This window comes from Crocodylus porosus, unplaced genomic scaffold, assembly GCF_001723895.1.
Source record: "Crocodylus porosus isolate Cpor-Errol unplaced genomic scaffold, CroPor_comp1, whole genome shotgun sequence".
NCBI classification, from domain to species: domain Eukaryota; kingdom Metazoa; phylum Chordata; order Crocodylia; family Crocodylidae; genus Crocodylus; species Crocodylus porosus.
In genome coordinates, this window is record NW_017728921.1 from 7,615,600 (window position 1) to 7,639,664 (window position 24,065).

At 42.9% G+C, this 24,065-nt stretch overlaps 2 long non-coding RNA genes across 2 annotated transcripts; one reads left to right on the top strand and one right to left on the bottom strand.

The window, feature by feature from the left end:
- The first annotated feature begins 356 nt into the window (after positions 1–356).
- Positions 357–16,431, top strand: LOC109313028. Its single transcript, XR_002101950.1, has 3 exons — positions 357–442; positions 3,977–3,981; positions 16,421–16,431. It is a non-coding gene; the product is annotated as an uncharacterized LOC109313028 (long non-coding RNA).
- Positions 365–24,065, bottom strand: LOC109313029. The gene is made up of 3 exons (XR_002101951.1): positions 24,055–24,065; positions 14,142–14,149; positions 365–447 (listed from the first exon to the last, which is right to left on the bottom strand). It is a non-coding gene; the product is annotated as an uncharacterized LOC109313029 (long non-coding RNA).

Sequence of the window (24,065 nt, forward strand, 5' to 3'; positions counted from 1 at the left end):
CTCATGTTCATCTTGTGGTCAATGATGACCCCAAGTCTCTTTCTTCCGTAGTGCTAGCCAGCGTAGCACTGCCGAGCCTACAAGGATGCTGCGGGTTTTTCCTCCCAAGGTGGAGACCTTGCATTTTTCAGTGTTAAACACCATGAGGTTCTCGTCCGCCCATTTGCTGAGCCTGTCCAGGTCAGGCTGGCTCACCCGCCTATCTTCTGGCGTGGATGCTTTGCCCCAAAGTTTGGTGTCATCGGCGAACTTGGCCAGTTCACTCCTGACTCCAGTGTCCACATCATTAATGAAGATGTTGAACAGTATGGACAGAACCCTGGCAGCCCCCACTGGTCACAGGACAACATGATGAGTGACTGCCATCAATTACTACCCTCTGGGTCCAACCACGGAGCCAATTTCCCAGCCAGCGGATCACGGTGGACCCAAGGCCAGAATTGTTTACTTGAGTATAAAATAACTGAAATGAGGGTGATTGCAGAGAAACAGTAAGTTTTGACTGAAAAGCAGGGTTCTTCCATTTTCTAAGAGGAGGGTGGGGCATTTTATATTTGGAGACCAAATCCAGGATGACCTTTAAACTTCTACAGCACCAGCCATGTGTGTTGGCTGAAGAAGCAGCCACTGATTCACTGCGCAAAGGAGCAAAAGTTGCAAAGCAACAGGATAGTGGCAACTCCTTCCGGGCTGAGCATCTACTGATCTAGATGCTGGTCTTACGCTAGAGTTCATCTAGGGCATCAAGACAACAAGACACCGCTTAGTCAATGCTGTGGTAGCAGGATCCAGGAAAATGTATACACTAAGGGCAAGAACCCTGCAATAATGCCAACTGGCGGATGTTCTCCGAGCTTGGACCTGGATTGTAGTTTTGGTTAAATGAGCAACTGAGTGAGCAATCAGTAACATTTACTACCCAAGAACCTGATTTTTAATGTACCAATTACCACTGTATGTTAGTAATATGACATACTTTTTTTTTCCCAAATGGAATCTGTTCTGTGCTTTTCAATGTATTCTTTCTATTCTATTGAGTCAGCTGCTTGGGCAGGGACTGGCTAACATTAAAATGCGTGCCCTGAACAGTCCAAAAATCCTTTGTCGTCATTTATTTTGGCTTAAAATACCCATTGTCCAGATCTCCAAGTATTACTACTGCCAGTTTTTGTGCCTGGATATAGTACCTGAACTGAGCTCACTGGGGGCATTAGAAAGACCTTATGCAGAAGGCTACATTTCATAGAGGATGCACTTTTATTAATCTTAAATGCTGTTATTTATTAATAATGGCAAATTCTGAAACAACATGTACTCAAAGAGCAAGCATCACTGCTTTGAGGCTACGTTGAATTTTTCATGCATGATAAAAGGGGTGTTGAAGCTCTGATTAAAATGCAAAAACTCACTTCACCCTTACCTATAGGACTGTAACAGGCAACTCCTGAATAACACGCAGGTTTGCCATTTGAAAGTTGTCCATGCACCATTACACCAAGGACTAGATAAAGCTTCTGAGAGGTGCTGCTCTCTATGTGTTTTGCACAGAGTGTTTAAAAAATGAAGTACCTGAGTTGAGGGAATTACCTCAAGTGGTGAGGCTCACGCCATATTCCAGCCACCCATTCGCCACTGAAAGGCCAAAGGTCCCTACAATATTGCCAGGAAACGATTAATGAAAGAAAAATACCGCTACAAAATGTTTAAGGAACCCAACTTCCAGTAATGATAGAAAGAAACTCGCATTTCCTTCCATGTGATGGCTGTAAAACATACCTATCAAATTAATAGTAGTATAAACTGTCAATTATGCACCATGTCTTTGCAAGTTTAAATCAATTTGGCATAATTAACAATCTTCCCTTCCCAGATAAAGGTCTTTTGTGCAGCTTTAATATACTTCAGCTTGAAGAGGATTTTTTTGGGTGGGGGGAAGGAGTGTTAGATATTAGTTGGCAACAAAATCACCACTGACCTTTTAGCTTACAAATAATTCTGCTTATTTGAAGGCTGCACACTGCATCTTCAACAATAAGTGGGAAACATAATGGGAATAATTTAGTTTTAGCATTCACCGTGGTGTGGTTGTTTTCATGCAGACAAAACAATGTGTGCTCTTTATTTTTAAGGGCTTTAGTCCAAGAGCAACACAATTTAATTGTCAGACCATACAAAATAGTAGGCAGTGTGTGTGCCATTGGTTCTCACAATATTTGTGGTATTCTTATTAGATTCTGAAAGCCTGCGCAAAAATCTGATAAGCAGTTCAGTCCTAAAGTGCAAAAGAAGTGTTGAGCATAATTTATCTGTCATCTGTGCCATAGGTAGCAGCAAGCAGAGTAGTCTTCTTAATCCTAATACCATCTATGCTTGTTTGCCATAATATTTTAACTGTGAAATTGCCACTACAATCTTTGCAAGGCTTTAGTCGAGGAAGGTGCTACAAGTATTAGAGCAGGGAAGCAGTCGTTAAGAACATTAGCTCTTTTTTTTCCAACTCTTCTACTGAGCAACTATAGGCTTACTCTAAATGGTTTAACTTCAATGGCACTGAGTCTTCACTCCCTTGCAAGCTGTTTGCAAAAGTGGGTAAAAAAAGGCCACCTGTTTAACCTGGTCATCTCTTGTCACTTGTGATACAGCACAAAGAGCTGAAAGAGCGAGCAGAAGGTTTGAATGGCACATGGTGAGCTGTTAAAAAATGGTTAAAACTACTGTAATTAGTTGTGTCAACCAGGAGCAGGCCATGTATTTGGGCCTAACAAAAATTAAATGGCAGCTGGAGGAAGGATGGAAGAGTTCACAGCTAGCCTCTGTGTATTCCTGAGAGATTTCAACGGTGATGTTTGTGCCAAGGGATGGCTAGGGTTTCAGATGGGGAAAAAGATGAGGATGAATTATGGAACTTCAAGACCAAAGTTAGTTCAGATTTGGGTTCCACATTCGACTGTATGAGCAACAAATGACATTTATGAGAGGGAAAAGAAACACTGCAGCTTTGTTTCCCTGTGGCTCAGGACAAGTGATAACAATAATGCAGCTGAATGACCACCGAACATAGTTGTACGGTAAGTGTGGTCGGGAACAAACCAAAATAAGTATCGCTTCAGGAACTCAAGTTTCAGCAGTAAAAGCAGTTTGTTTCTGGCTATTGTTTGAGTAAAAAAATTCAAATTCAGTTCAGATATGACCAGGGCATCAGGTTGTGGAAACAGCAAAGAACCCCAAAACAGTCATAATTCATACTTTTTAGGGGTAGATTAAATTATACAAAAGTTATGAATTCAAAGGAGCCTTGTTTGTAGGTGTGCAAAAAATGTAAAGATTTAGGAAATGCTATACTGATCGAAGCACTAGAACAGGATAAGCAGTGCTTTGGGCTGGAAGACCATGTAGGGAGTATTGGTGAGCTATCGTGGGCCAGGTCAGCAGCCCCCCTCCCCTCTCCAGCCCGGCAGCTCATCAAAACTCCCTAAATGGGCTGCTCCAGGCCCAGCCCCATACCGTCTCCACCCGGCAATCCCTGAGTCTCCATGAAGGCCAGCCTAGGACCCGCATGGGCAGGGCATATTCAACCAGACACATGGAGCAGAACCAGGGTGGGTGGGGAGCAGCATCCAGGAATGAGATGGGTGGCAGGACCAGGGATCGAAGGGCAGTGCCAGCGCAAGGTCAGGGCCTGATGCAGAGCCACAACCTGCTCCCTGCATGCCCCTGCCCGCTGAGCCAGTGCCTGTTGCAGGGACATGTGGTCAGCAGATGGTGGCTCTGCCCTGGGCCCCCTGCCCCACAATCCCAGCCCTGGCCTTGCCAACAATTCTGCTCCTGGATGGCACTCCCCACAGCCCCATCTCGTCTGCCCAGCATGGTCTGCCTGTGCGAGTCCTGGCCAGTCTGCATGGAGACCCTACCTGCCCACTCCATCCAGCACCCCCGGTTGTGGGACGTAGACAGGTCAGGGTGCCCAGGCGGCGAGGCCAGGTCTGGTGGCAGCAGTGACACTAGTGGTGGCAGCCAGAAGAAGCTGCTGGCGCTGGGGCTGCCGGGAAGCAGAGTCTGGCTGCCATGCCAACCCTGCCTTGCTGTGCACCAGGGGACAGCCAGACTGGACACATGTGCCACAGCCCAGGTTGTCCCCATGCCAGGGGTGGGTGGGGCAGAGGGACCTGCTGCAGGCTGGCTAAAATCCCTTGATGGGCCAGATCCAGCCTGTGGGCCATATTTTCCCCACCCGGGCTCCAAAACGATCCCAGGCCTGCCTTCCACAGATAACCTGTGTGGTTTCTAGCAAATCTGGGACCATTTAGAAGAAGGATGGCAAACCTATGGGCATTGTATAAGCGAAGAAGGATCTGTCAAAAAAATGGGCAAAAGTCCATTTTGAGTTAAAATCAGTCATTTTGTCAAAACCGAAAATAGACCAGAATCTGAAATGTGGGTAGCAGTGCAGATAACCTAAGCGGCAAATATTTTGGGTATCGAATTTCACAAAATGCAACTCATTAGCCAGCTGAGCCAAGCAAAACAAGTTTTACATAGCTATAGAGAAGTTTCTTCTACTTAGTTCTTCATTAGCGTATGTTCTCTATTTTTACCATTTGCTGGAATGAACACACTTCCACCTGTCAGTGTTTTTTGCAACTCAATTATATATTGCTGTGGACAGCACATTGAACAGTGCTGCTTAACCCCAACTAAGCTAGCCTATGACATGTTCAATTTATGTTGTACCATTACCACTGGGTGGCATTAGTTAGTTGTGGAACAGGAATGGATGTGAAGAAGGATAATTCAATGGTTTTGATTGATTGGCACAAACATCCATGAAATGTAGAAGGCAGAACGTGACGGGCTCGTCACATTAAGAGTTAATTTTGCAAAAGTAAGCAAGATATGGAGATTCATGAATGATTTAATGGTCCAAGAAGCTCACAGAAAAGAAAATCAGAAGGTCTTTTATATGGAAAGGACAAACTATACTATCTCATCATTTTATCTGTAAGAAGTAATAATCCAGCTGCACTTTTCATCTCATAAGCATTTCAGCTCCTGTTGTCGTAATAAACCTTCCAACACCAACATTGGAAACTACATCTGATCCTACCCAAAGGTTTTAGTCTGGGCTGATTCTTAGGTTTCTTCCTCCGCTCTGACAGCCATGTGTATTAGACTTATAAAGCACAATAATGCAGCTGAAAGAGAAAGAGAGAAGGAAAATAAAGCCTTCCCTAGTTTTTGTTGTTTAAGGCAGCCTAAGCAATGCGTAGGCATGATGTGGTGGCATACAAGCCCAGAGCATTTGCAATCTCATGTACAGCAGCAGTGTATCACACACATTCAGAGCATAGCTTCCCCACAGCTCCAGAGAAAAGGAAACTTGAAAACATGAGCCATAGCTGGCCAACAAACACATTTAAAAAAAAAATCCTAGAAAAAGACAGAATATGCTGTTTAAAAAACAAAAATCTCATAATTTGTCATAGACATGATTTTCAGAGCCTGATACGTGCCAGTAACGGAGCCAGAGCAAATAATTTGACATTTTGTCTTCATTATTTTATGGTTTACATGAAAAATATGCATTCTGAACCTGATGAAAATGCTCAAGAGCAAATAAATTACTTTTTACATGGTAGCATGGTGCAGAGGAGCTGACACAAAACTAATTTAATTTTGTTCTGAGTTTAACATTTATTACTCTTAGACTTCAACATTAAAAATGACACTTTACTTTAAGCCCAGCGCACCCCTGCACTGAGTGCAGTGCATGCCCAGAAGAGGCATGGTGTTAGTTTGACTCGACTTGCCCAACAACTGTATAGATCAGGCTCTTCAGGGGTCTTATCGACACTTTTATCTAATTGCTGATTGAATCAGACACTGCGGAGGCAGGTCAAACTAACGCGCTTTCCCTTCTCGTAAAGCGCTGTTTCTTTTTTCTGGGTTTTTTTTGACATTTCTCAGTGCCGTCAAAGCACAAACTCTTCAGCAATGTTTTGCTTCCCTGCTATAGAGAAGAGTACCTGGATGAAGAGGTTTTTTTAAAGAAACTGTTTTTTGTGGTTCCCTCATGCAAAGCCTAAGCTAGTCAAACTCATAATTCTGGCAGGTATTGATTAGTTTTGGGTGGTGGCTGATCACCTGACTTTTAGGAGACATTCCTACACATGCAGATTGGCCAGGATGGGAAAAATGCTAAAACCTCTGAGAATTTCAAACCAGAGATTTTGCCTTTGAGATAGCTAAGAAGGTAGGTTGATAAGGACGTACTGAGTGTATAGAAACTAATTCAACATAATAGGGAAGTATTTCACGCCGACACACAAAAAGCAGCAATGTTAACCACGGTAAGTCTTCCAAGGGAAGTGTCGGGTTGTATCTTGCCTTCACCAAGCATACGTTTGCAGTAATGTAACAAGGGCAGGGTGGACTTTGGGGCAGGGGCAGGGTGGAAAAATGACTGCTGCCACCTCTGCCACGCAGTCATGTTGGTGCCACGGCAGCCACTGAAAGCCACCACTGGCTCCACGCGTCTTGGGCACCTGGCTGCATTGTTATGCTTCTGTATGTTCATTGCAAGAGTGGGTCAATTAATGGGGAAGAGGTAGAGCTACGTGACTGGGGAGTCCTTATGAAGAAGAATGAATAGGCCTCTCCCCAAAGCAAAGTAAAAAAAGTAATTTTTCTGTCTACCAGAAGTCAGGTTCTGAGAAGTGGATTTGTGGAAGTGAGGGCAAATCCGCTGATTGTCCTTCTTGTCGGGAGAAATAACACTGCTGGATTCCTGCTGGAATGGATCGGTAACAGCTGCACCAGGCTGGGAAACGGGCTCAGGAACGTGGGGGCCCGGGAGACTTCCAGTGGGTGTCGGAGGAAAGACTAGAAAACAAATGCCTCCAAGCTTGGTGCAAAAGGGCTTGGGAGGCCTTCATGAAAAGAGGACTTTCTGAGAGGTGGACTCCGCCAGAGTACTTCTGGGATTGAAGTGGGGATGACTGATCCGAATCTAAACTCTATATAAATCTAGTCAACCCTGAGTCAACATGGACATAAAACCCTAACCTACCATAGGGAAAGCAGGGGAACCATGGCAGCCACTGTCCTGCTTCTATAAAAGGTTGTGTCGATATATGCTCAAGAGATCCCAGGTAGAAGGTGAAGCAGCCCACTACAGAGGAAGGCAAAAAAACCCCACAGTCCATACCAATCTGACCACAAGGGAAAATTCCTTCTTGAGCCCAAAAATGGCATTCAGTCTGACTCTGAGCAAAGGAGCAGGACCCTCTGGCCAGGAACCTCTGGCTTCAGTCCCATCAGGAACATTGGTACATCCCAGTCAAAATCCCCAGCCCTGGCCGTAGCCAGCACCCAATGCCTCCGAGGGAAGCTTAAAAACACCCTGATACATGTAGCAGGGTCAGGGGCAACCAGCAAAGCCTAGAAGCATGGGAAATACCCATAGCAGAGCACAGCTACACCTAGATCATCCCTGAGCAGTCGCTGTCTAGCCTCTTCTCAAACACCTCCAGTAATGGAGATTGCACGGTGAAGAAGTTTTTTGCAGATATCCAATCTAAACCTACTTTGCTGCAACTTCAAGCCGTTGGTCTGCACCCCGCTCTCTGCAGTAATAGAGAAAAGGTGCTTTCCTTCTTCTTTATGGCGTCCCTTCAAGTATTTGAATCCTGCTACTATGTCCCCTTTTTCTTCAAGCTGAATATGCCTCTCCTCATATGACTGGCTTTTCAAGCCCTTGATCATCTTCATTGCCTACCTCTGGAGCTTCTCTGACTTCTCCACATCCTTTTTAAAATGTGGAGCCCAGAATTGCACACAATACTCCAGATGAGGCCTAATCGGTGCGAAGTAGAGAGGCATTATCACCTCCCATGTACGAGACCACTTTAAAAAGATCAATACGAACAAGAATTGTCTCACTGGAGGAGATGTTAACATCCCAGATACAGTTTGGAGAAAAAGTTATGATAATAATAGTAGGGGAAAGATATTCCTAAATGTTGGGTGCCATTCCTTTACCAAATTAGTCACTGAGGGTGTTTTTACACGTGCTCCAGGGGTGTGCATATGGGTGTATGGAGGGGGTTCTTTAATTACAGTGGCTCTGAGAGCCACTCTAATTAAAACACCCACATCATCTTGTGTATTTGTGTCCCTGCACTTGAAAATGGTGGCAGGGGCACTTTAATTAAAGCTCATCAAATGAGCTGTAGTTAGAGTGCCCTCACTGCCATTTTGAAGCATGAGGGTGCTGATACACAAGACGCAGAGGCTGCTGGAGCATGCTAATTAGCACATTCCAACAGACTCGATTAATTAACGTAATTATACACTGCACTGCAGCAGCCTCCCCTCCCATCTATCGGCACCCTGAATGAACAAGGTGTGATATAATTTTAGGTTTGCTTTTGGTAGCTAGGAAGGACATTATGGAAGAGTTGGTCACAAAAAATAATCTTAGATGCAGAAAACAGGAGTGAACTCCGATGTCATTAAACTGTAGGCCAAACAGAAATAGGTCTGCAAATAAATATTTGGACTTCTAAAAAGACATAGGTTGAGAGAATTAAGAGAACTAGCTAGTAAAGTCACTTGGACTAAAGAGTTCAAGGACTTGAATGTGGAAGAGGCTTGGGATTTCTTTAGGTTAGAGGTACAAAAGGCTATCTGGATTTTGTGTCCCAAGAAAAAGTTAAAAACCTATAAGGAAGGGGAAGAAAGGATGGATAAGGGAAGAAAGCTGTGTCCTTGAGGTGAAAAAACGTACAGTTAAAATGGAAGATTTTCGAAAGACAACTGAGTTAGATCTTCCAAAGGAAATTAAAACAAATAGTAAAAAACTCTAGCTAAGTGAAATGAGAGCAAGAAAGGAACTAAGGCCAATGTACAGTGGGGATAGATAGACATTAAAATTAATCTAGGAATAGCATAGATTAAATTAATATTTTGCCTCCATATTCAATAAGGATGATGATGTAAAATGGTTGGATCCAAAAACAGGATGGGGCAAGGGCAGAATGGCTACTGGGGGAAATAGCCATCCTGGAGAACTAGAAAAAAGAAATGTTATTCTAGGACGTAATAGATGAAGCATTTCTGATAAAGGCAAGGACTAATATTGATTACTTGCACTGTATAAGGCCTTGGTAAGAGCTCATCTATAGGACTATGCAGAGTTCTGGTCATCCATGTTCATGAAAGATTAATTCAGACTGGAGCGGGAGCTGAGAAAGGTCACTAATGAGCAGGTGAATGAACTCTCCGTCTTGCAAGAGGAGACGGGATAATCTTGGTTTGCTTAGCTTAGCTAAAGGAAATCTGGGAAAGGATGCAATTTGCTTTTTTAAAAAGCAAAGGCATAAACATAACAGAAGGAGGAGAGCTATTTAAGATAAACTACAACGTTGGCACAGGAACAAATCATTATATAAACTGGTCATGAATAAATTTAGGCTGAGCCTTAAAAGGAGGCTTCCCACCATCAAAGGCATGAGGTCCTCAAACAACCCTCGGATAGGAGCAGGGGAGGCAAAAAGCTCTAACCAGTTATAATGAGAAGCTTGCTACGTTTCTGAATGAGATTATGTGCCATCGTTGCTGCTGAAAGCTAGCCGTAGGACTCAGCGACTCAGTGTCCCTCCATAGCTATTAACCTACCAGAAGGTTTGAAACCCAGCTTTATCACTAGAATAGCAATACTGCAGATCAGAATGTGCTTTAGTGCCATCTAGCTAAAATCCGTTATAATTCACATGAATGCAACACGTGCTGCCAGAAATGCAAAAGTTTGAGGTCCTCCTTTGCTTTGCTTCTACGTTTTCCATTTTATTTGAGTCACTGAAAAGCCAGACAGTAACGCGCTTTACTCACTAGTAGCCTAGCCTGGACTCGAAGCCTTAGTATAGAGATGAAAGCCTTTGCATGCCTCTAGAAATTGCTAGACCAGTTTTATTTGTGCATTGCCCGAGTTCTTCTGGGATATCTTTTTCTTTCAAATTGGGGGGGGCGGGAAACGACCCCTGATGATCAAGCAGCGTAAGGCATAGCCAGTCAGCTTTTCCCGGGTGTAAAGCGGTGCGACTCTGTGGAGTCGCTGCGAATCTTGCACTGCTGGATACAGACTCTCCAGGTAAGTTCCTTTGAATATCAAAAAGGTACATTAGCATCCTGCTGTTTGTAATACACATCAGGAAACTTCTGAACCATTACCCTTTATTGTGGAAGTATGACAGAGTCTTAAATCAAAAAGTAGGAGTATCATTTACCCTATTGGACATAATGGTACTCCAGCCTTTCTTAAACTTCTACTTTTTAAAGAAAAAACAGTATAACACTTCTTGAACAACCTCATTGGCCTTCATCTGTGGGATACATCATTTCTGGGGGGAAAAAAAAAGCATATTCCAGCATGTACCTCTTATCTTATCAGAGACCCAAGTGTAATGTATTTATGAATCACATTAATAATGAAATAAGGATCTGATGAATAAGAATAAAAACATTTACATAGTAAAAAAGCAGCAGCATTTACTCTAAATTATTAAAAGCCTAATAATGATCATATAAATTAATAATTAACAAAGGCACTGCCATTATTGCCCAAACACCAAGAAATAACTTGAGATAAGAGAGAATTCTTCATAAACAAAAACGCGAATCCTATTTTCTCATCGTGGAAACATTTTCTGTTACTTTTAAAACTCATTATCAAAGCCGCAAGAAGCAAACTAGTCAACCATGGCAACACTTTGGTTGTAAAACAATTTGATAGTTATTACAAAGTTTCTCTCATCTCTCTGTGGGGGAGCAGGATGAATCCATTTCTGCAAGAGTAATTTCTTCCACAGTCATTTTGCAAGATGATTTATTTGTAGAAGGGGAAGATGATAATAAAGTCTCAGATTTAGATAGTTCCTTTCATCCCAAAAGATCCCAAAGTGCTTTACAAGATAGAAATAAATATATATACTCACACACGCACACAGAGGAATAATGTCACCCACCTCTGGGGTGATAGATGGCACCTGTTAGCAGCCTGCACAGGAATACTACATACGTAGCAGTTTAAGGCAGGCAGTGAAGAATACCACATCCAACTGAAACCACAGGTGGGATTACGGTATACTCTTAATAACTACACTGGTATTTATCCAGGAAAATAGGGCTATCATATTCCTGCAAAAATACAGTCTTTTTTAATGTCCACAAATAACTAGTGCCTCAGCATTACTTCTTGGATAAAATGGATGAAAGTGCCTTGCATGAAATCCATGACCAGAGATCACTTGAGTGCTTTTGGAAATATACCTTGTGCCTGAAAATTGGTGTCTCCAGCAACAGAGTGCCTTCCCTGCCCCGAAAGAAAACTCACCTGAACACATCTGAGTGGCTCAGGCTTCTGCCTATACCTTCTAATAGAAACCTCAGCCATGTGCAGTTGTCATCTTATTTTTCTTAATCTTTTGTAACTATACAGGCTCGTTCTTCAAGGGTAATTTCAAGTTGTCCAAGCCACTTAAAAGATCCGATGACATGGAATCAAAGAATAAATAAATCAGCTGTACATGCGTAGCTTAAACAGCTAGTGGCCAGACTTTTCTGAGTTAATAGAAGAAAAATAAGTCATAGTTGTAGTCTATACCAGGGGCACCCAAGATTTTGCTGGTGGCAGGCAGATGAGTGGCTAGGGGCCACTGGCTCTGGTCCTGTGAGCCAGGATTAGGCCCCGTGCCACTCCTAGAGCCCGGCGCTGCCTTGCTTAGCCCCATACTACCTCCCTCAGCAGCAAGCTGCAGAATTGGGACCTACATCACCTTCAACTGGGCCCTGTGTCCCTGGACTGAGTCCTAGATCACCTCTACATGCAGATCTAGCATGTTATACAGCACCTGCAATGTTCTCCAACAGTCTGGAAATGTGGCAGCAGGGCAGCGGCAGGTGCCACAACTGCTCCCCTGCTGCCAAATTTTCAGATCCGTGGGGTCCATGGGCTGGACCTAGCCCAGGGACAGGCAATTATTTTGGGCAGAAGGCCACTTACTGAATTTTGGCAAGCCATTGAGGTCTGCATAACAGGCAGCCGGGGCAGATAAATATTAATTTTCTAAATTTTTTAGGGGCCCACGGGCCAGATAGAATGGCCTGGTGGGCCACATCTGGCCCATGGGGCACATTTTGCGCACCCCTGATCTAACCCATAAGCCAGGGGTTGAGCACCCCTGGTTTATACCACTGATTTGTTTGGAAGATACCTAAATGAAGCAAAGGGCCAGATCAAAGCTCGCTATAGCCAGTAGCGGTAATCCCACTGACTTCATTCGGCCTTACTTAACTTTTAAAAATGAATTTGAAAAGGGAGGGGAGAGTCTTGTTTTTCTCTCTTTTTTGCTTTATTAGTTTCAGCAGAGAGCGCTGGCATCTATTTTTAAGGCATGAAAAATGCCAGTTATCAGTCCATGTACCTCTGAATTATTCCAGTTATTAAGCATTCATAGTTAAAACAAAAGGCTGGGAAGGAACTTTAGATTGTGTCGGGAGGTTCGGAGACCCAACAAAATCATAGATATGTATATAACATGCAACGCCTGTGTTGACAACAGTAATTTACAGACACCGGTAATTAAATAACGTGCTTTTACTTTTATCCTACATTTTTAATGGAGGGTGAAAGAAAAGTGGTACAGTCATCTCAAGGAGGAAGAAAACAAAGAAACCCACACACAAAGTTTGCAGAGTGCTCAAGTTTTACATTGAACAACTATTTAGGTCACAGGAATTAGAGACGGGGCATTTAAGCCTGGATTAATAAAAAAGCAATTTCCACTATCAATGTCTTTCAGTATGGAGGATAATCCTGTGTTTTACATGAGATGTAATGACCTTCACCTCTACAGTCAATACCTAAATGGTTCATATTGTTAAAAAAAAACCACCCCAAAAACAGAGGATAATAAAGTGGGCTCGCAATTTCTCTTTTAGTTAAAAAGCAATCCTTTTGCTTGGGCCCCTTAAATTGTGAAATCAGTTCCTTTTAGTTTTACAAGATCTTTCTTGGTTCAAAAGAAATATTTTATTTCTTAAATAAAAAAGAGAGGGAGTGATATGTTGTCCAAACATCTTTCAATTATATGATCCAAGCTACGGCAGGGTAAAGCTTTTCTCAGTGGCTGTTACTATAGCGCAGTAGTCATTCAACTGTGGATCAAGAAACACTGGAACCTGCTAGTGAAAGCAATTCAGCCTCAGATCTGTGCCTTGATTATCTTCTCAATACTTAGACAAGTCTCATGTCCAGTCAAGGCAAACTATGTTTATTCATTTACAGCAGTATGTATAAAACTGCGCCACTGCTTTGTTCTCACTAGATCTGGCTGGATCATGATAAATGCATTTCACAAAAAATTCCCAGGCTTCAGAATTTGTTTTCATTCTGCACCGGAACAAAAAACCAACCAACCAAAGAAAAAAAAACTTTCAGAATAGTTCTGTGACCTGGAATTTGTGGAAATATGCTTTTTCAGGTTGAAAAGTTCAGGTTTTCAATTCGGGCCTCTCACTAGGAACAGATAAGTTTTCATCAACAGATGTTTAGTAAAGGTCAGTACTTTTTAAAGCATCAGCCAAATCATCCATTAGAAAACGAAGCACACTAAGAGCCTAATTCTGAACTGTAAACGCTTTCCATACCTGTTACCAATTATCACATGCTTGACTAAGGCCGACATATACATATCAGTGCATTTTAGCATTTATGCAGAACTCAATAAAGCATGTGAGGGCAGGGGGAGTTGCAACTATACAGCATACACCAGTGAGGGCCAAGCTTTTTGGCTACATACTAGCCCATGGGTAACCAGTGGGGCACTTGCCCCCCCCAGCAGCCAGGCAGAGACCAGGGGAGTACCCCTGTGGCCGATTGCACCAACCGGAGGGGGAGCACACTGATGCGGAAGTGCCAGTGGTGCACCGCTGGCACTTCCGGACCGTGAGGGGACTGTGGTGCCCCCAATCCCCAGTTGGTGCTCTCAGGGGGGGCACCAGCACTCTTGCCTGCCCCTCTTGCCCATCGCCTAAGCAGGGAATCCTGCTGTCAGAGGGTGCACCAGCGCTTTCAGGGCGTGCACGTTTTTCCCTGCGCACCTGCTACACATCATCACTGTACTAACCCCACACCCTCCCTGAGTGCCACACCGATCCCCTTGCCCTACCCATTGCCCTGCCCAAATCTGTTCCTCTGTTTTCTGCCCTATCTGTTGCTGTGCTGCCTGTCCCCACCCTGATCTTTTGCATACCACACACAGAGGCTGCCTGTGCCACTTGTAGCATGCGTGCTGCAGGTTGGCTACCCCGCGCATACTGGATGCAAGGAATTACTATTCAAAGTGCCAACACTGCATGGGGGCTCTGCATGGAGGGTCCTTGAATCTGCTAAAAGCAGCTTGCAACATTAGGGAGCATATGCATGAATAGCAGGAGTGATAATTTATAAAATGAAGGTATTTTATATTTATTCTTTAAGTTACATATATTTAATATATTTAAATCTATGTGAGTACTTTAACTATTCACCTTAAGTTTAATTATTTCTTTAAATGGCAACGCTTGTTTGAATTTGGGAATTATACTGGTGATACGTGTGTACGTGCACATCTGAGTGTTCTTAAATGCAGAGACCAAGTCGAACAGTACCCCAGTGGCATTTGCATCATGGCTGGCGGTACCAGACACTCTTTGAATACAGATTAAAATAAATTTAGGCTATTTGGATGAAAAGGTAAAAACACTGCCAGGAGGAATACTTTTTTCCCCATTAATAAACCTCTTGCATCTGGGGTGATGCTGAGCAGCTGCTTTCTAGTATAGAGGAATATCAAACAATAGTTTAAGTCCTCAGAATGAAGAGGAATATGTAGTTACAACAATTCAGTCACTGGGATGCAATTACTCGTACTGGAATTTTGCTGCATAACTAGTGTGTCAAATACATTCTGGACCTACTTGAGATTTCCACAGCATCTTTAGTCATATTCAAATTTAAAAAAGGACAGAGGGGAATGGAGGGGGGACTCCAAGACTAACATTGTTTTAAGGTAATAGCTCAAGACTGACTCACACGGCCATTCACTTTCATGTAAGAAACCCTGGATATTAAAGAATGAGATTCAAGCAAACACCAGGAAATAGGTTATCAATCATTCAGACCTTCATAAACGTCTAGAACTGTCTACCAGACAAAGTTGTTCGGGCAAAAATATTGGGGTCATTAAAAACCATGATAGCATCTTGTGGTTAATGGAGTACTACAGAAAAAGGAAATGAGCCTTGAGCAACTGAATGGCCTTTACTCAGTCCCCAAACATTATTTCTTCATGTCCTTATGTTCTAAATTAATATCTTGTTTTCCAACCAGTGTAGCATTGCCATTACAATCACATGCCACTTTGCTTTAACAGAGTCATTAACCAAGCTATTTACATCAATTACCAGGCAACCCATTGTCCCAGTGTTGCTACTAATTCCTCAGTTGAAGTGTCCTGCTATGCTGGAACACAGCTCTACAGCAGCACCCAACGATAAAAGATAATATTAACGCTGCCCTTCTGCAAGACAAAGTATCCCAAGACCAGCAGGCGATAACGGCATGTGCCTCTGCACTCACGTCACCCCCGTGATCATCTGCAAATTTTATGCAAGTGAATCCCGGCCTTGAGCTTAGAGAGGACTTCTGTGTCTAAAAACACCAGAGGCCAAGTAATGCCTAATCAATAGAGTACCTCCATAGCAAGCATCAGGGCAGGGAGAGGGGGTGAAGGAAGAAGAGGGATTTACTCTAGTCCCATTAAATACCATAACGTATAGATGGCAACATGTACCATAATAGTATTTTTCCCTACAGATACAATATAGTATCAGGTATCTAAGTGATGACCTGTACATTTATACAGGAGTGTATAACATGCATGCCAGGATCTTGTAGATACTAGATATTTTGCATGCTATCATGCAATTAGTGTTGAAAATGTACTGAAGACTGAAAACCGAATCCCAGCACACACAAATAGACATCCTACTTTCACAAAAGCCGGCATCGCCGTACAGAACCTGATTCAATAGCTGCCCCAAAAGAATTAGAAATGCTCCGCACCATCAAGGAAAGCTCTCCAGTCAGCGGCACTGTGTCTGTTGCTGGTAGCACAGCAAAACTGCCGTTCATAAGAAAAATATATGCTCTCTTCAAATGTCCCTAGGCTTTTTATTTCATGGAAGGAGGACAAAGAAAAATAGGGTCGAAGAGGGCTGTACTGTTAGAACTATGAACATTGATGATGAGTCATTTGTTTTCAGGTATTACAAGTTAAACCGGGGGCAGGCAATTATTTTGGGCGGAGGGCCGCTTACTGAGTTTTGGCAAGATATCGAGGGCCACATGACCGGCAGCCAGGGGCAGATAAATATTAATTTTCTACATTTTTGGGGCCCCATGGGCCAGGCAGGCTGTATGTTGCCCACCCCTGAGTTAAAGAAACAACGAAATTACTTCTACAGCTAAGAACACAACTAGAGCTCCAGCTCAGACAAAATGATTCAGTTGTCAAGATCATTAATTTATATTGTAACTCTGTGCTGCCTTCTTATACCCAGCTCCATCTGCCTGACTGCTGCAAAACACCCAGAATTAGACTTGCCAAACTGTAGACTGATTTTTTCTTACTCGGGACCTGGTATTTTGCACCTGTGTTGGAGATGGAAGCGTCTGTTGCAGGAAGTGCTACATCTCATCCATGTCCAAAAGAGAGAGGAAGCGACTGGGTTAGATGTTAGACATGAGAAAAATGAGACAAGAGATACAAAGTGATGGACAGCAATAGACGGAAGGGGAATGCCTGCTAGCAAACCAAATAAGATGACTTTATACCTGGCCATACTAGTCCTTAAGATCTTGTAATCTATGTAGCCATGATGGACAAAAGACGTTAGAAGAAACTGAGCAGTGTAATAATGTGCCCAAGATCATGCAAAATATTAGTCGCAGACCCTGTTCAATGCTCTGTCCAGTATATCATACTGCCTACAGTAGAAAATTTTCCAGTGAAATGCTTCCCTGTGGAAAAATGCCAATTTGAAGAAACAAGGATGTTTTGCAGAAATGTATCAATTCTGATGAAACCTGTGATCGAAACAAGGCAGAAAGGCAGGGTGGCCACCCTGTCTGCTTAATTTCTTCCCCGCCCGGGTGCCTTAAGCTTTGAGGCAGGCCTCCTTGCCCGGCGATCCAGGAAGCCAGCAGCAAAATGAACAATTCTGTGTGTCAGGAGAAAAGAAATAGATTTTTTTCTGTTTTTCCTCCTAGAAAGGTTCGTTTTTTTTAAAGTTTCTCTCTCAACAGAAGTCCTAAAACAAAATAAACAAAAGTCAAAACTTTCTGCTTTGGGGAAATGCAGTTTTCTGACAACCTAAATAGGCGAGTGCAATGTTTTTAATTACATGCTTGGTGTTCTGCGCGTTTTTGCCTCCTCTCATACTGTATGTAAAATTAATGTTTAGCCTGAAATTAAGATTTCAAACTAAAATAAGCCACGGCATCTATTTGACTTTTTCCCCCTGATCCACCCACGTTATAACAACAAGTCACAGCTCTCAGCACCTCTTACCCTGGGACCTTACATACAGCTCTCTTAGCTCTGGATTGTCTTGTAACCAATCCCTAACTAGTTCTTTGCCCATCTTCTGAATCTTCTATGCCACCGTGAAAAAACCACACATTTCAAATAAAATAAGGTGTTTCCCCCACCTCTATGCAAATTGACTTGCTCTTCTACTTCCTCTGTTTAGTGCAAAAGGCACCCTATATAGCTCGAAGTTGTAGGAAGTCAGAGGGAGAGAGATGCACACAATTGAAAAGAGTTCACTCTTTAACCCTGACTTACACAGAGATACTTTGACACGGTCTGATCTGGTCAAGGGGGATGAATGTAGCTTAACACTGTTATGAATAGCCTGAAGCCATGAGAGAGCAGAGAATATAGCCAAAAGCAATGCAGTGATAGCTGATCAAAAGCAATGTAGCAGGGTCTGATCTTTGTTGAACACCATGAATGCTGGAGGAAGACAAGACAGGTATTGTACAGAAGTACCCGAACCATCTAGTCACCTGTAAGGGCACTGATAATAAATCCCAGTTTATTAAGTAATAGTCTGACTTACATGAATTTAAACATCTGGTTGCACAGAACTGTCCATATCTACAACAATGGCTCAAATTGGAGGTCAGGTGTATACCTACCCCTAATATATGAGTGGGTGGGAAGACAGGAGAAAACAGCTAAAAGGATTTCATAATGTGGAGATTATTTTTACTCACAGTGACAGTCTCACTATTCATTCAAAGACGTTAAGGCCATTGCAGTCATGCAACTCAGGGTGCAGGACTCCCCTCTGCCCCAGTTAACTCAGGTGTGAGCTATAAAACACCCTATTATACAACCTATAAAAACACCCAGCTAGGATTTTAACATTCAATTGATGGAGACTCAACTCCGGCTGTTGTGTTCGATTACAATGGGCATGTCAACATGTGCTATTAATACAACAGAATAAACTCCGGCGCACCTTGCACCAGAGTTTATTGCTCCCAGGTGCTGTGTTTACATGTGTGCCCAGAACTGCAGCATGTTGAGCCGGGTCAGAGCAGACCTGGATGACAGGGTCCGCAGGGTGAGCCTGCCAGCCAGCTCAACATGCTGTGGAGGGGCTGGTTGGGGCACAAGGGTGCTCCAGTATGTGGCTAGCCAGCAGTGAAGCACCCTGCAGCCAAGACTCCCGAGAAGACTCCAGCCAAGAGCTCTTCAAAAAGTCCAACCAAGAGCCCTTCCAAAAGTCCAGCAAAGTCACCTCAAAGGAGTCTTTCCAATCAATATGATTGCTATTTGCAATATAAATATATTAATGTAGCTATATTACTCATCTATAATTGATTGAATACAAAATTCTGGGGTATTTTTGGTGAAAATAGGGTATCAGGCCTCGATTCAGGAACCAGTCCCCCACTTATAACATTGTTTCTTATGAGAAAACTGGTTCCGATTTACAATGTTTCAATTCAAGACGTGTTTTTCAGGAACCAGTTGTGTCATAAGTCCAAGGACTGCCTGTACTAATCTACCATGGTGGCATTTATTACCTTCCTGGGGCCTAATAGGGCCGCACATGTAGACACTGAGACTTTACTGCAGAGCTAATTAGGCAACTCAGCAGTAAACCGCATGTAGATGCACCCAGTGAGTGTTAAACATCTGTGCCTGCCTTCCACTCTGAATCAGTCCCAGTTCAACTTTCAGCTGCTAGATTTTGTTACAGCTGTTGTCTGCTGGACTGAAGAGCCCTCTATTAGATAATTCCATGCTGGCTCATATAGACTGTGATCAAGTCATCCCTTGACCTTCTCTTTCTTAAAATAAGCAGACTGTGCTCCTGTAGTGCACACACGGTCCACAGAGGCATCCCCCCGGCTCTTCTCTGAACTCTTTTTTGGTTTCCAACACTCTTGAATTGTTGGCACCTGAACAGGACATGGTATCCCAGTTGCATAGAGATCATAGCAGTGCTAAACAGAGAGGCTTACTAGCGGTGCTCAAAATCCCTTGTTTATACCTCCCAAGGATTACCTCTGCCCTTAAAGCCACTGTATTGCACTGGGAGTTTGTTTCTCACTGATTCCCCTTCGTAAGCCCAAGTCCATTTCAGAATCGCTGCTTCATAGGATAGACTCCCCCGTTCCACATGGATGGCGCACAATATTTATTCCTAAATATTATTTGCTATACAAACTTCATGTTGTTTGCTTGCATCTAGCTCTACAAAGTAATTCATATTGCTTAGTATCAGCAACGCACCCTCTTCATTTTTTATTGCTCCCGCAGCCTGCGTGCCACCTACAAGCTTTATCAGTGATGATTTTATACTTTCTTCCAGGTCACTGATAAAAATGCTGTACAGCCAAGAAAATGGCACAGGCAAGAATAATCCTTGAAGGGCCACAGCAGCCAACCTGATGATCATTTCTCATTTAAAATACCATTTAAGAGCTTCCTATAAAACAGGTTTTCATCCACTGAATGTACACCGGGTTCAGTTTTGATTGTCCTGGTTTCTTAATCAAAGGGTCATGGGGCACCAAATCAGATGCCTTACAGAACTCTGTTACATCAGCATTTTTACCTTTGTCAATCAAGCTTGTAATGTCACGAACAAATAATTATCAACTTTTTGACAAAATCTGTTTTCCATGTTGATCGGCAGTTAAATAGATTGCCCTCGTTTAATTCTTGACTAGGATGTTATGAGCTGTGCCATTATTTTGTCCATCATTTTTACACGTCAGTCTGTTTATGCTTTTCAGATATTGGTATAATATTTAAATACTGACACAACATGAGCTTTCCTGCTGTTTAAGACTTTTAAAACTGGAACTGACCTACAAAAACCTGTATCTTGAGGATATCAGAGGGACTAAAAGTAGGAGGTGGAGCACAAAGAATTTCATCATCAAATGCATTTCTCTCATTTGTGAGAATGTGGCAGTTGAGTATCTCCTAAAATGTTTTTAAACATTTTCTAATTATCATTGAGACAACGATTTCTTAGGGTAATATCTTTAACTGGACCAACTATGTAGCTGGACTAGAGTTAGGCACACTTGAGTTCTGGTAAGCTGGCTCTCTTAAACAGCCAGCACATTATAAGCAAGTGTAAAGAGCCAGTGATCTTGTTCACTAAAATAATTTGGTGATCTATAGCAGACATCAATAAGTGCATAAGAACACTTAAAACTGGCAGGCTGGGTCAAACCAGTGGCTCCTCTAGCCCAAAAGCCTGTCTCCAACAGCAGCAAGTAGTAGATGCGTTTTAGCAATGGTCTGAAGAACAGGGCATGTGATCCATCCCCCGTCAGTACCATCCTAACACTCCTCCTAGCCTTTTCTACCGTTAGAAAATTGATCCATAACAGTTTAAAATCATTTGCTTCTGAGCTGTCAGTGACTTGAAAGAAGGTGATTCCATATTTGTCAGACTGCCATTCCCACTCCCCCTTGGCACCTCAGTCTTTCCTAAGTTATAATTGATTTTAATATTCCGATCCTACCAATCTTCCCACCGTATTTCAGGAAAGCCAACAAGGCTGAATTTATGCTTGTTAGCGAGCGATTCCGGTTCCTCTGGTTTATTACCCATTGGCCTACATGCAACTGAAGCAAGTCTTCTCACCGTGTCCTGGGGCATATAGATTCATTTTGTTCTCAGCACACTTGATGTTGTGCAAATGAGTGCTCATTTGTCCCCCCCTTTTACCTCCCCCTTTTTGTTACTAGTCTCCTACCCTTCCGACTCTACTATTCAGCAGGTGAAAGAGCAGCTCCTCTTCTACTGAGATGGGGGCCACTGAAACGGCATAGCTACCTTCCCCCCTTGCAAGGCGGATCAACAGCCCACAAAAGCAAAACCCCTTCCTATACCACTTCCCAGAGCCCAGTGCTTCACTTCCAAAACCGTTCTCCTACTGTCTGTCTTCAATTGCAAGGTGCATCACCCACTGAGAAAATCACTTAGGCATGCAGGCACCTTTCCTTCCTTGATTTCTATTTCTGTTTTTCAACAAAGCATTGATATGTTACTCCGATAGGACCCTCTGCTAACTTAAACCTTGGCACAGCTAAGATAAAACCCCTCTACTTATGTATTCAGGGTATTGGCTTGGTGCTTTAAGTGACATCTGCCGTCAAGGGAGGTTCTGAACTGGAATTTACATTGGTGCTAATTGAGAGGATTTTGTCTTCAGGGAGTTCACTAGGAGACCTCAGTTTTGGCATTTACTTTGGCATCCCTTGGCCCAGAATAATGCAAAGGGATCTGGATTGAGCCTATCCCTGCTGCTTTCAGGCAGATGGGAGGAAAGCTGGAAAAGGACAGAATCTGAAGCAGAAAGGTCTGGTTATATTGATTTTAGCCAGGGACTTCTAAGGGGATAGGATGGATTGCTGTGGTTCTTAAGTTGGTTGAGGGGGGCGGCGGGGAGGTGTTGCTTCATTATATGGCAGAGCACCTATTCTGGATAGGAGCATGTTTGTCTTCAGGGAAGAAGAGGAGGAGGGGTAAAGAAGGATTTTATTTCTCTTAAAGAGCTCAGATAAGTCAAGCTGCAAGACTCCATAGACCAAAGGTCTGATACGGCCTAGCAACTCCTGGGTTGCTAAGTGTATGTGGGTGTTTCATCCATGGATTTCAAAGCTACTTATAAGCAATTAAACCTCATAACATATACAGCTTCCCTGGAAGGTAAGTAAATAAATACTCTCACAATTAACAAAGTGCTGTTGGTGCCAATACAAGCAATAGGACCCCGGAGTTCTCTAATGTACTCTAATTATTCAAGCCTCACTCCCCCAGATACACTCTCCCCATGCAACAGTGAATCATTTAATATGTTATAACACAGAGCCATCCTTGTATGCCTTTAAATCCTATTTGTCTTGTGCAAATCCAGACAACTTCTGATTTCAGTGCATCCTTCAGTTAAGGTGCGCTGGTTTTATATGGTCTAGCTGAAAATAACATTTGGCTTGTATCAGGGTAATTCCCAGGAATGTAGCATTTTGCAAAAGCCTTCTCTTTTTATACCAATTCAACTCCACTGATTTTAATGGTGCTCTCCTTGAGCTTATACCTGTGTCGGAGAGAGGAAATGCGGGCCAATAGCCTCTATTAACATTCCAGAGATGGAGATGCAAATAGCTATTAGACTATTTTCCCCATAGTATTGTGATTTTTGCTAGCCACTAAAAACCTCCTCCATTTCTTTGCTCTGACTATTCCTAGAAGAGAAAGGCAAAATTAGATGCAGATTGCTACAATGAACGTCACTGAAGACCACCCCCAGCTCTCAGTTAAGACACAGAAATATAAATGAGCTTAAAACAAAACTTATTTGCTCCAATATCAGTCGCTTCATGGGGTGGAGGAAAAGCAAGGCTTGAAGTCAGTGACTCAGGACTATTGGGCACAGTATTACTTGGGTGATAAATCACAGAAAAGCCGTGATTTACAATGACAAATGATCTCGTGCACAGTTTCTGCCGCCATGCAAATTTCCAAAGATTTGAATGGGAACAGATCACTAACGTGCTTTTCCATATTAAGGCTCTCTATAAATGATCTTCTATAAAGTAACAAGAGCTCTGCCAGGATTTAAAAGGCACTGTCCCACCTTAGGGGCAATGACAGAGATGTACCACCCCAATGGGAGTTCCTGGAAGCATTATAGCGTGTTTTATGCTCAGTGCTTGGTCACGTGCAAAGAGGAGGCAAGAATATTTCCCTACGTAGTACCTGAACAGAGCAATGCCAGACCCTCCACTTCACCTCAAAGTAGACCAGAGCAAGAGTCTGGCTTGGTTGGGGTTTGGGGCAATGTCACAGGATCTATGGTTATATACAGAAGGATCAGACACCCCCATAACAGGAGAACAGAGGGGCTGCATCTTTTGGTTGTGTTCACAGATAGGTAAAACGGCTTGCATCACAGCATCCCACCATACCTGTAGATTTGACGTATGGCAATTCTGTTCCCTCTGTCTCTAACATCCCAACAGCATCAATATTTTGCAGGGGGTGAACGTATCCCTGCATTGAGAAATACTACACCATTCTTCAAGGAGAAAGAGGTTTATGGAGGGTGTCCTGTTGTAGATCTTTCCCATATAGTTAGGGTTAAGACTTTAGGTCTTTGTGTGTACAAAGATGCACTTAATTGTTTGGGGGTTTTCCCCCCGGGAAATAAATACTGAAAGAATGGATAGGTCAAACTTTTCAGAAAAGATATTCAGTGCCTTTTATAAATTGCTAACTTTGTTAGCCAAATGTAAAGATAACGGGAAGGAAAACCAAATCACAATTATGTTGTTGTAATACAAAATGTGCATGCAAACATCATTTAGCATTGCTGCTTTCATTCATGAGGGGCATATGACCAATGAGGTGAACAAGAAGTGATT